Below are 12,907 nucleotides of genomic sequence, written 5' to 3'. Positions count from 1 at the left end.
GGTCACCAATTGTAAAGCTACACAACTATGCCAGTTGTCCAGCTAGGGCTGGGTCTGGAGCTCACAGACCTTCCCTGAAGCCCATTGTCCAGACTGGGTCACAAACCCTTCTCTTTAGACATGCCAGGCTGCGTCGCCAGACCCCACACACACCAGGCTGGGTCACAGACCCTTCACACGCAGGTCTGTGAGCTAGGTAACTGGCAAACAGGTCCTTGGAAGCCATAGGTTGGAGAGCACATGGACACTGGAGGCCTAGGCCTGAGGCAGACACCAGCCAAAACCATGGCGCTGTGCATGTGCACTAACTCCACCCACACGCAACTTGCTTACAAAGAATGCTGCACCACCCCCAACCTGCCCTGAGGCGGGGCCCCTGGCCAAACTATTCTATCTTCCCAACACCTGTGCTCTCTTGTGATTGGGAATCTGCAAGGCAGACTCACTCCTCGCAGCCCATTTTTATTCATGGTCTTCGGACTGTTCTGTGACCTGGCAGCTGTAAATCTATTTTTCAAACATTTCATAAATGTCTCCTTAAGAAAAGCTAGTAAGCTGAGACCAGTGGAAAACAGGGATAAGATGTCCCTCCCTCCTGGTGTAAAAGGGCACACATAGAGCAAAGAGGCATTCACACTGATGAGGGCATGGGCGGGGACCAGAGATGCTTCACCCAAGAGGAAGTATTTGAGATGAACCTTGAAAAACCAGCAGAATATCAATAGGTGGAGAAAGAGGAGGGGCAGGGAATTCTCCAGGAGGAAATAAGACTGGAAAGGCAAGGAGGAGTGAAAGCTATGTCTCTCTTGATGGGATTAAAACAAGCTCAGACATGACATCCTTCTCTCTGTGCAGTTAATCAAGCAATATTATGAAGCTATAATTTGAATAATCTGTAGAAAAAGGTCTTGTAGATGTGGAACAAGAGGGACCTTTTAAAAAATACTTCAGAGTACAAACTATTAACCTTTACCAAGCTAATTAAAACCATCCAGAGTTATGCCTGCATATAAATGTAACTTTGCTTTGCATCAGTTTCCTCATGATTGCTGCTTAAGGGGACTTGGGAAATTTTTTAAAAATTTTAATTTTGAAAATAATGCCCTGCCAACACTGTTTGTATGTAGAGATAGGGTGACCCCCACTTTCATAACATACAAAATTCGCTTCTGTGAAACTGCTTGCTGTGTGACAAGGTAGATTGACTAAGTTTAAATAGTGTTTGAATTGCTTAGAAAATATTGTTGTTTGAAAATCCCCCTCAGCTCTTCAGCCCCCTTGATAGAAGTTAAAAGCTAAATATTAACCTGAACTTAGAGAAATTTGAATTTTGTTTGCTGTTCCCCACCCAAGCTGCCCCTGAGCGATTAACTGGCTTGTTTCAGCTTCTGTTATCAGCTTGCACTAGGCCTTCCCAAACCCCCTCCTCACACCACTGAGCAATTAACTGGCTTGTTTCAACTTCTGTTTGCGCTAGGCCTCCCCAGAACCCCTCCTCATGCCAGGAGGGTATGTGTGTATGCGTGTAACTATATGATAACTATAAGTGTGTGACTATTTGATAATTTTAACTATGTGACTAATGTAAAAATGTGCCTTTTAAAAAACCCTCTAAACTTCAAGTCAGGGCTGCTCTCTTCTGAGACTTTCTTGGAGGGACAGTTGCCGGCCAGCCAATAAAGACCCCCTTTTAAATTCTCAATTGGGTGTTCTGGTTCCTTTTCCATGTGGCAGCCTCACAACATTTGGAGGCCCCAGCAAGATTTCCTGTCGCTTGCTTAAAGGAGTCAGAAAAACCAATGCTCCAGACAACGAGCAACGTGATGAGCCTCCCTGGGGGAGCTCCTGGGGCCAGGGCTAATCTCGTTGCGGATTACATTTTTCAACTGGCATTGGGGTTTTTGTTGACTTATTACTTTGCATCCTGGCCAGTATTCTGTGTCATGGACCTCCAGAGGTAAGCTTAGTAGGCTTTTGTGAGAGATAGGCTTGGTAAGCTTGGTAGGCTTAAAAGCTTATGTGAGAGGTAAGCTTTGTAAGCTTTTAAGATCTCAAATGGTGTGGTTACAGAGCTCTGATGTAAGACTGTGTGGAAGGCTGGATGCAGCATGAACTTCCCAAGTCCAGGGACCCCCAAGACGTTGCCTTGGTCCTAGTAATGGTTTAGAGTTTAAATGTTGAATGTGGCCACTGTCTCTGTCTTTTGTGTATTGTTGGTTGAGTGTATGTCTCTAACTGTGGGTAAGATTTCTCCCAACAGGTCTAGGAGATAATCTCAATCCAGCATTTCCTTACCCTTCATCATCTCCCATTTGCCTTTACAGGACATGAAAAGTGTCTGCCACCCTGTGTCTCTAACCTTTATCGTGTTGCTTGTCTTAACACTAACTATAGGATTAGTGTCTGCAGCCCCAAAGGATTGCACCAATATAGAAAAGTTTTTCGTAGCACTCCTATACCTTCTATCCATAGGGTGTTTTCTAGCACTTTTGTTGAGCCAGTGCTTCTTTTAGATTGAGGCACCCTACTCTAGAAGTAAAGATATTTTGTGTGCTGTTCAGTAAAATGGGCAAGAGCAACTCTAAGCCCATTAATGGGGCAACCCCTTTACAACCAAAATAGAAACCAAATAGGCAGAAAGAGAAAATTCTGGTTGCTAAACCCATCCCTCCAACAGGTTCTGCCATGCCACCTGCACCTGCCATCCTACAGGCAATTTCTGAAGATCTCATCGACCTCTCCCCCATACCTCCCACTTCTCCCAATGCACCTCCACCCTATACCCTCTCCCCTGACTCCACTGAACTTCTTAGCCCTCCTCATACTCAAAGCAGCAGCGCTTACCAGCCTGACTCTGCCCCCACCTCTTCTAGTCTTTCACCTGCACCCCTGCTCCCCCTGCACCAAGCCCCCCTCCCACCAGGAACCCCCTAGGACCAAGCATCATTCATGGTGTACATCCTGTTCTCTACTATTGACCTATGTAACTGGAAAAATCAAAATCCGTCTTTTTCTGAGAAACTCCACGCTCTCATCTCCCTCTTGGAGACTGTGATCTTTACCCATCAGCCCACCTGGGGTGATTGTCAACAAGTCCTCCAGACCCTCTTCACTTCAGAGGAACGTGAGCTCATCTGCTGGGAGGCTCGAAAGACCATCATTGGTGTAGATGGCCGGCCCTCTGATGATCCAGTTCACCTTGACCATGTGTTTCCCCTTAGTCGACCCAGTCGGGACCCCAGCACAGACCAAGGTAAGGAGGCTCTCGATCAGTATCACCAGACTCTCCTTAGAGGGCTTTGTGCTGCTGCCCAGAGGACCACAAATCTTTCAAAGGTGAGCAAAACTATCCAAAGGTCAGATGAGTCCCCGGCCACTTTTCTGGAATGCTTATAGGGTCTATACTCCTGTGGACCTAGAGGCCCCGGAGAACCAACACGTGATTAACATTGCCTTTGTTACACAGTCAGCCCCAGACATTAGGAGAAACTTCAGAAACAGGAAGGGTTTGAAGGAAAGCTGTTATCTGAGCTAGTTAAAATAGCCCAAAGGGTCTATAATGCCAGAGAGGGCCCAGAAGATAGACAGACAAAGGCCCAACTATGCACCCCAAAAGCCACCTACTTGGGGTATAAATTAAAGGAAGAAAAAAGGACCCAATCCCCCAGGGGAATAAAAACAATCCTAAGGATCCCAACCCCCAAAAGTAAAAAGGAGGTCCGTGATTTTTTGGGCGCAGTAGGCTATTGCTGCCTCTGGATACCAGGGTTCCCTGAAATAGCCAAATCCCTATATCTAGTACAGTGGGAAAACATACTTCCCTACTGTGGACTGAGGTTGAGCAAAACACTTTTGATAATCTGAAACAAGCTCTCACCACAGCACCTGCCCTACCCTTCCAGATGTGAATAAGCCCTTTACCCTGTTTGTCTCTGAAAAATAAGGCATAGCCAAAGGAGTGCTCACCCAGGCCCTAGGGCCATGGAAGAGGCCTGTGGCCTATCTCTCCAAAAGGTTAGACTATGTAGCAGCTGGATGACCTACTTGTCTTCATGCCATAGTGGCAGCCGCTCTGCAGTGAAGGAGGCTGAGAAGCTGACACTAGGGCAGGATATAAGCCTGGTGGCAACTCACTTGGTGCTAACTCTTTTAAGGAGCTCTCCCAAGCATTGGCTCTCCAACGCCCATATTACTCAATATCAAGCCTTGCTCTTAGATCAACCTCGAATAAAGTTTCCTAAGACTACATCTTTGAATCCAGCAACTCTCTTCCCAGATGACGTCCCAAAGGAGCCTCTCCATGACTGCCTTGAAACCATAGAATCCCTCCAAGGACTCTGACCTGACCTGACAGATGTGCCCTGGACGGAACCTGATGAGGAGATGTTCACAGATGGAAACAGCTTCATCGCCGATGGGATCAGGTATGCTGGGGCAGCTGTAGTGATGCTGGAATGGGTCATTTGGGCACAAGCTCTAGACCGAGGCACTTCTGCTCAAAAAGCTGAGCTTATAGCCTTAACACAGGCTTTCATATATGGAAAAGACAAAACTGTCAATATATATACTGACAGTAAATATGCCTTTGGTACAGCCCACGTACACAGGGCTCTTTGTAAGCAAAGAGGATTAATGACATCAGGAGGAAAGGACATAAAAAAAAAACAAGGAGGAAATTTTGGCTCTCCTGGAAGCTATCTGGTATCCTAAAAAGGTGGCCATCGTACATTACCGAGGACACCAAATTAAAGCCCAAGGAGATGCCCTTGCTGATCAAGCAGCAAAGGCTGCATTAAAACTAGTGGGATCAACAAAGTCCCTGGTGGTCATACCAGCACCACAATTGCCACCAGCCCCACACTATAGAAAAGAAGAAATCATTCATGCAAAGGCATTGGGCACCTCAAATAATGAGACAGGATGGAAAGTTTTGCCAGATCAAAGGATCTACCTACCCAAAGCTCTAGGTAAACTATTAATATAACAGCTTCACCAGGGGACACACCTCAGAGCTACTAAGCTAACGGAATTGTTGTGGATGAACTAACAAAAGACTTTGTGAGATGCTGTGAGGCCTAATTCCAAATAAACCCAGGACAAAAGTCTGAGGTACCTGCAGGAACCAGAGCACGAGGATCCAGTCCCGGAGAACATTGGGAAATTGACTTCACCAAGGTAAAACCTGGACAATATGGGTACTGCTGTCTCTTGGCATTTGTAGACACCTTTTCGGGTTGGGTAGAGGCTTTTCCTACAAAGTCTGAAACTGCTCAGATAACACTTAAAAGGTTATTACAGGAGATTAGTCCCAGATTCGGCCTGCCTATATCCTTGGTGTCTGACAATGGTCCACCTTTACAGCCCAAATTTCTCAGTTATTAGCAAAAACATTAAAGATAGGTTGGAAGTTACACTGTATTTATAGGCCACAGAGTTCAGGACAGGTAGAATGGATAAATAGAACCTTAAAAGAAACTCTTACTAAACTAAAACTAAAGACTGGCGAAAACTGGGTGAGTCTCCTTCCTTTTGCCCCACTACGGGCCAGATGTACCCGCTATATAAAAGGAATCACTCCTTATGAAATAATGTTTGGAAGGCCACCTCCTTTGTTACCACGAATCAGGGATGAAAAACTTGCTGAAATCACTAATCACAACTTACTTCAGTCTCTCCAAGCCCTTCATTTTTACTTGTTTTTTTTTTTAATTTTATTTTATTTTGTCAATATAAGATGTGGTTGATTATTGTGGCCCATTACCACAACCTCCCTCCCACCTTCCTCTCCCCCCTCCCTCCCAACAACCTCAGATCTGTTCACTTGTCGTAGCAACTTCAAGGAATTGTAATTGTTGTGTCTTCTTCCCTCCCTCTCAAGTTTATTCGTGTATTTATTTACTTATTTTTAGCTCCCACAAATAAGTGAGAACATGTGATATTTCTCTTTCTGTGCCTGACTTGTTTCACTTAATATAATTCTAAGTCCATCCATGTTGTTGCAAATGGCAGTATTACATTCTTTTTTATAGCAGAGCAGTATTCCATTGTGTAGATATACCACATTTTCCATATCCACTCATCTGATGATGGACATTTGGGTTGGATCCAACTCTTAGCTATTGTATATAGTGCTGCAATGAACATTGGGGAACAGGTATACCTTCGACTTGATGATTTCCATTCCTCTGGGTATATTCCCAGCAGTGGGATAGCTGGTTCATATGGTAGATCTATCTGCAATTGTTTGAGGAACCTCCATACCATTTTCCATAGAGGGTGCACCATTTTGCAGTCCCACCAACAATGTATGAGATTTCCTTTTTCTTCACAACCTTGCCAGCATTTATCATTCACAGTCTTTTGCATATTAGCCATCCTAACTGGGGTGAGATGGTATCTCAGTGTGGTTTTGATTTGCATTTCTCAAATGCTGAGTAATGTTGAGCATTTTTTCATGTGTCTGTTGGCCATTCGTATGTCTTACTTTGAGAAATGCCTATTTAGCTCTTTTGCCCATTTTTTTAAATGGGTTACTTGTTTTTTTGTTGTAAAGTTGTTTCAGTTCCTTGTATATTCTGGATATTAATCCTTTGTCAGATGTATATTTTGCAAATATTTTCTCCCACTCTGTTGGTTGTCTTTTAACTCTGTTAATTGTTTCTTTTGCTGTGCAGAAGCTATTTAGTTTGATATAATCCCATTTATTTATTTTTCCTTTGGTTGCCTATGCTTTTGGGATCATATTGATGAAGTCCGTGCCCAGTTCTACTTCCTGAAGTGTTTCTTATATATTTTCTTTAAGAAGTTTTATTGTTTCAGGGTGTATATTTAAATCTTTAATCCATTTTGAGTTGATTTCGGTATATGGTGAGATGTATGGGTCTTGTTTCATTCTCCTGCATATGGATACCCAGTTATCCCAGCACCATTTGCTGAAGAGGCAGTCTCTTCCCCAGTGTATAAGCTTGGTGCCTTTCTCAAAGATCAGATGGCTGTAGGGATGTGGGTTGATTTCTGGACTCTCTATTCTGTTCCATTGATCAGTGTGTCTGTTTTTATGCCAGTACCATACTGTTTTGGTTATTATAGCTTTGTAGTATAGTTTAAAGTCAGGTAGTGTTATGCCTCCAGCTTTATTATTATTATTTTTTTGCTCAGAATTGCTTTGACTATGCGTGGTCTTTTGTTATTCCATATACATGTCTAGATAGTTTTTTCCATTTCTGAGAAAAATGTCATTGGAACTTTGATAGGGATTGCATTGAATTTGTATATCACTTTGGGTAGTATGGACATTTTCACAATGTTGGTTCTTCCAATCCAAGAGGATGGGATATCTTTCCATCTTCCTGTGTCCTCTCTAATTTCTCTCAGCAGTGGTTTCTAGTTCTCATTATAGAGATTTTTCACATCCTTGGTTAACTCTATTCCTAAATATTTTATTTTATTTTATTTTTTGGTGGCTATTGTAAATGGGCAAGCTTTCTTGATTTCTCTTAATGCATGTTCACTATTGGAGAATAGAAATGCTACTGATTTTGGTGTGTTGATTTTGTATCCTGCAACTTTGTTGAAATCATTTATCAACTCGAAGAGTTTTTTTGTAGAGGCTTTAGGCTGTTCGATATATAGGATCATGTCACTTGCAAAGAGGGACAGTTTGAATTCATCTTTTCCAATCTGGATGCTCTTTATTTCCTTCTCTTCTCTGATTGCTCTGGCTAGTACTTCCAACACTATGTTGAATAGGAGTGGTGAGAGTGGCATCCTTGTCTAGTTCCTGTTCTTAAAGGAAAACCTTTCAGCTCTTCCCCATTCAGGATGATACTGGCAGTGGGTTTATCATGTATGGCTTTAATTGTGTTGAGATACTTTCCATCTATACCTAACTTGTAGAGAGTCTTTATCATCAATGAGTGTTGAATTTTATCAAATGCTTTTTCAGCATCTATAGAGATGATCATATGGTGCTTGTGTTTGATTTTTTGATATGCTGTATCACATTTATTGATTTGCATATGCTGAACCAACCTTGCATCCCTAGGATGAATCCCACTTGATCATGGTGTATAATTTTGCATATGTGTGGCTGTATTCTGTTAGCTAGTATTTTATTGAGGATTTTTGCATCTATATTCATCAAGGATATTGGCTTGTAGTTTTCTTTTTTAGCTGTATCTTTACCTGGTTTTGGTATCAAGGTGATGTTTGCTTCATAGAATGAATGTTGGAGAACTGCCTCTGTTTCAATCTTTTGGAATAGTTTGTAGAGAATTGGTGTCAATTGCTCTGTGAATGTTTGGGAGAATTCTTCTGTGAATCCATCTGGTCCTGGGCTTTTCTGATAACAGCTTCAATCTCTTTTATTGTTTTTGGTCTGTTCAGATTTTCTACATCTTCTTGGCTCAGTTTTGGTAGTTTGTGTATGTCCAGACATTTATTCATTTACTCCAGATTTTCAAATTTGTTGGCATACAGTTGTTCATAGTAGTCTCTAATAATTCCTTGTATTTCAGAGGTATCAGTTGTAATATCACCTTATTCATTTCTAATTTTTGTTATTTGGGTCTTCTCACTTCTATTTTTAGCCAGCAATGCTAATGGTTTGCCAATTTTATTTATCTTTTCAAAAAACCAACTTTTTGATTCATTGATCTTTTGTATCATTTTTGGGGTTTCAATTTCACTAAGTTCTGCTTTGATTTTGATGATTTCTTTCCGTCTGCTAACTTTGGGTTTGGATTGTTCTTGTTTTTCTAGTTCTTTAAGGTGAAGTGTTAGGTTGTTCACTTGCCATCTTTCCAGTCTTCTGAAGTAAGCATTTACTGTGATAAATTTCCCCCTTAGTACTGCTTTTGCAGTATCCCACAGGTTTTGGTATGTGTACCATTGTTTTCATTAGTTTCAAAAATTTTTTTGATTTCCTGTTTGATTTCTTCTTGGACCCATATGTTATTAAGTAGAATGCTGTTTAATTTCCATGTGTTTGTACAGTTTCCAGAATTTCATTTGTTATTGATTTCTAATTTTAATCCATTGTGGTCTGAAAAAATACATGGGATAATTCCAATTGTTTTGAATTTGTTGAGACTTGATTTGTGACTTAACATGTGATCTATCCTGGAGAATGATCCATGTGCTGATGAGAAGAATGAATATTCTGAGGTAATTGGATGGAATGTTCTGTAGATATCTGCCAAGTCCAATTGGCCTATAGTGTTGTTTAGATCTTGTGTTTCTCTGCTGATTCTTTGCCTAGATGATCTGTCCAATATTGATAGTGGGGTGTTCAGGTCCCCTGTTATTATGGTATTAGTGTCTATTTCCTTCTTTATGTCTAATAGATTTTGCTCTATAAATCTGGCTGCTCTGACATTGGGTGCATATATATTTATGATTTCTATGTCTTCTTGATGGATCAATCCTTTTATCATTTTGTAGTGGCCCTTATTATCTCTTTTTATGGTTTTTAGTTTAAAGTCTATTTTATCATATAGAAGAATAGGTACTCCAGCTCATTTTTCATTTCTGTTTGCATGGTAAATCTTTTTCCATCCTTGCACTCTTAGTCTATGTGAGTCCTTATAGGTGAGGTGGGTCTCTTGAAGGCAGCATATAGTTGGGTCCTCCTTTTTAATCCAGTGCCAGTCTGTGTCTTTTGATTGGGGAATTTAAGACTTTTACATTAAGAGTTGTTATTGAAAAGGGTTGATTTACTACTAGCATTTTATTGATTTTTGTTTGGATGTCTTAAGTGTCTTTTGTTCCTTTCTTTCTGATTTAGTGTTTGTCTTCTGTATTTGTTGGTTCCTTGGGTTGTAGATAAACTTTTTTTTCTCTTCATTCTTGGCATTTTTATTTTATTAGTGGGTTTTGGTTTTTCTTGAGTTTTTATGGCAGTGGTAGTTATTTTTCAGTACCAAACCCAGTACTCTCTTGAGAATTTTTTGTAAGAGTGGTCGTGTGGTAGTGAACTCCCGCAGTTTTTTGTTCATCTGAGAAATATACTATTTGCCCTTCTTTTCAGAAGGATAGCCTTGCAGGGTAGAGTATTGTTGGCTGGCAATCTCTGTCTTTTAGTATTTTGAATATATCATCCCATTCCTTTCTGGATTTTAGGGTTTGTGATGAAAATTCTGATGTTAGTCTGCTTGGGGCTCCCTTATAGGTGATTTGATGCTTCTCTCTTGCAGCTTTTAAGATTCTCTCTTTGTGTTTGAGTTTTGCCAATCTGACTATAACACGTCTTGGAGAAGACCTTTTTGGAGTGAATACGTTTGGGAATCTTTGAGCTTCCCGGATCTGAAGATCTGTGATTTTTCCTATACCTGGGAAGTTTTTCACCACTATTTTGTTGAATATGTTTTCAATGCAATCTCCTTTTTCCTCCCCTTCTGGAATACCCATGACTCAGATATTTGAGCGCTTAAGGTTGTCTGATATCTCTCTTAGATTTTCTTCAATGTTTTAGATTCTTTTTTCTTGTCTGCCTGTGTTATTTCAAATAGCCCATCTTCAAGGTCAGAAGTTCTCTCTTCTGCTTCTGCATCCTGCTGGTTAAATTCTCTGTTGTGTTTTTTATTTCTTTGAATGAATTCTTCAGCTTGGCAAGCTCTGCTGCATTCTTTTTCAGGGCATTGATTTCCTTGTACACTTCTTCTTTCAGGTCCTGTATACTTTTCCTCATTTCATCATGTTGTCTAGCTGAGTTTTCTTGTATCTAATTTAGTTTCCTTAGAATTATCACTTGAAATTCTTTGTCAGACCTTTCAAGGGCTTCTTGTTCTATAGGATCTAGAGCTTGAGAGTTATCCTTTGGTGGTGTACTTTCTTGATTTTTCATATTTCTGGTATCTTTCCTTTGATGTTTAGTCATTGTGGCAGGGGATTTCATGGTTCACTGGTTCAACACTACTGTCTGGGTAAGATACTGCTGGGGCTGCCAATTTGGCACGGCTGCCTCAGCATCTGCTTAGTCAAAAACAGGCACCTCGGGTGCATGGTCGCCTTGGGTCTTGGGCATCTCCGAGGAGGCACCTCTCTGGTTGGCGTGCACTCAGCCAGGCTGGGGATAGAGTCTGGCGGCAGCGAGGTCTACCTGCTGGGTTGCATGCTGGCACCATGAAGTGTGTGGTCTCCATGGATCTTGGTCCTCTCCAGTGTGGCACCTCTCTGATCAGCACACACTCCTCTCCAAGCCCTTCAACAGGTACTGGACCAAATTCATCATCCAGTTCAAGAAGCCCACCCACTGATGAAAAACCTGATGCCACATTTGCACCAGCCAGAGGACTTCATCTGGGTAAAATGCCACCACACATCCACCCTTGAGTCCAGATGGCAAGGACCCTTCCTGATTGTCCTGACCACCCAAAGCTATGAAGATTGCAGGAAAGAGCCATTGGATATATCACACCCAACTCAAATGGGCCTCCGAACCAGACTCATCAGAACCAGAACGACTCCAGGAAAGATGGACAGTCCAGCACTCACTAAACCAGACCTGCTGAAGATAAGACTCTCTCTCTTGCCCCCTTGATTGTATTGATTGTCTTTTACTATGTAATGCCTGTATTGGGGAACCCCCATCAGCCTAAAAATTATACTTGGGAGTAAAGGGCTACTGACAAGGGAAAACTTATTAAGAATGTTACTACCTCAGGGGCCTCAACCTTCCTAGTTGATCTCTGTGAATTAATGTTGGGTCCCCGACCCAATGAACTGCAGCCAAGCTGATGTCAGTATCTCCCCCATGTGGATATAGAGAAGGGGGATTATGTGTAGCCCTCAGCAAAGGTTGTTATTTCTATTCCAACCATTCAGGTGTCATTAGAAACAGCCTTGACTTAGTCAAAAACACATTAAAGAAGAAAAAAGTCATATAATAACAACAAAAATTAGTATAAGAGTTTCTTCTCTTGATCACCTTGGTTAATGACTTTAATAACAGCAGTTTCAGGCCCCCTAGTCCTCTTCCTCCTCCTAGTCACTATTGGACCTTGCCTGTTCTCCTGCCTCATTAGTTACATCTGAGAACGTGTACAATCAATTAAACTCCTTGTCCTACATACCAGGTATAATAAATTAAGTACTGAAGAATCAATGATTTGATTCCTTCCTAAAGAGGAGTTGGAAATGAGATAGGGTGACCCCCACTTTCATAACATACAAAATTCGCTTCTATAAAACTGCTTGCTGTGTGTAATTAAGTTTAAATAGTGTTTGAATTGCTTAGAAAATGTTGTTTGAAAATCCCCCTCAGATCTTCAGCCCCCCAGATAGAAGATAAAAGCTAAATATTAACCTGAACTTAGAGAAATTTGAATTTTGTTTGCTGTTCCCCACCCAAGCTGCCCCTGAGCGATTAACTGGCTTGTTTCAGCTTCTGTTATCAGCTTGCACTAGGCCTCCCCAAACCCCCTCCTCACACCACTGAGCAATTAACTGGCTTGTTTCAACTTCTGTTTGCGCTAGGCCTCCCCAGAACCCCTCCTCATGCCAGGAGGGTATGTGTGTATGCGTGTAACTATATGATAACTATAAGTGTGTGACTATTTGATAATTTTAACTATGTGATTGATGTAAAAATGTGCCTTTTAAAAAACCCTCTAAACTTCAAGTCAGGGCTGCTCTCTTCTGAGACTTTCTTGGAGGGACAGTTTCCAGCCGGCCATTAAAGACCCCCTTTTAAATTCTCAATTGGGTGTTCTGGTTCCTTTTCTGTGCTGCAGCCTTGTAACAATGTAACCATTAAGGGGCATCCCAACAGCTGATTTCTTTTTAAGGTATAAAGATTGTTCATCATGGTCTTATTAATTATAAACAGATTAATGTCATGCTGAAGACTTCTTTCTTCCCAAGAACTAATTCAAGGATACTTGAAAAATGAACTCTTGGTCAGGTTCCA

Source organism: Cynocephalus volans, chromosome 1 (assembly GCF_027409185.1).
Source record: "Cynocephalus volans isolate mCynVol1 chromosome 1, mCynVol1.pri, whole genome shotgun sequence".
Lineage (NCBI taxonomy): Eukaryota > Metazoa > Chordata > Mammalia > Dermoptera > Cynocephalidae > Cynocephalus > Cynocephalus volans.
This window is presented reverse-complemented; position numbering follows the sequence as displayed.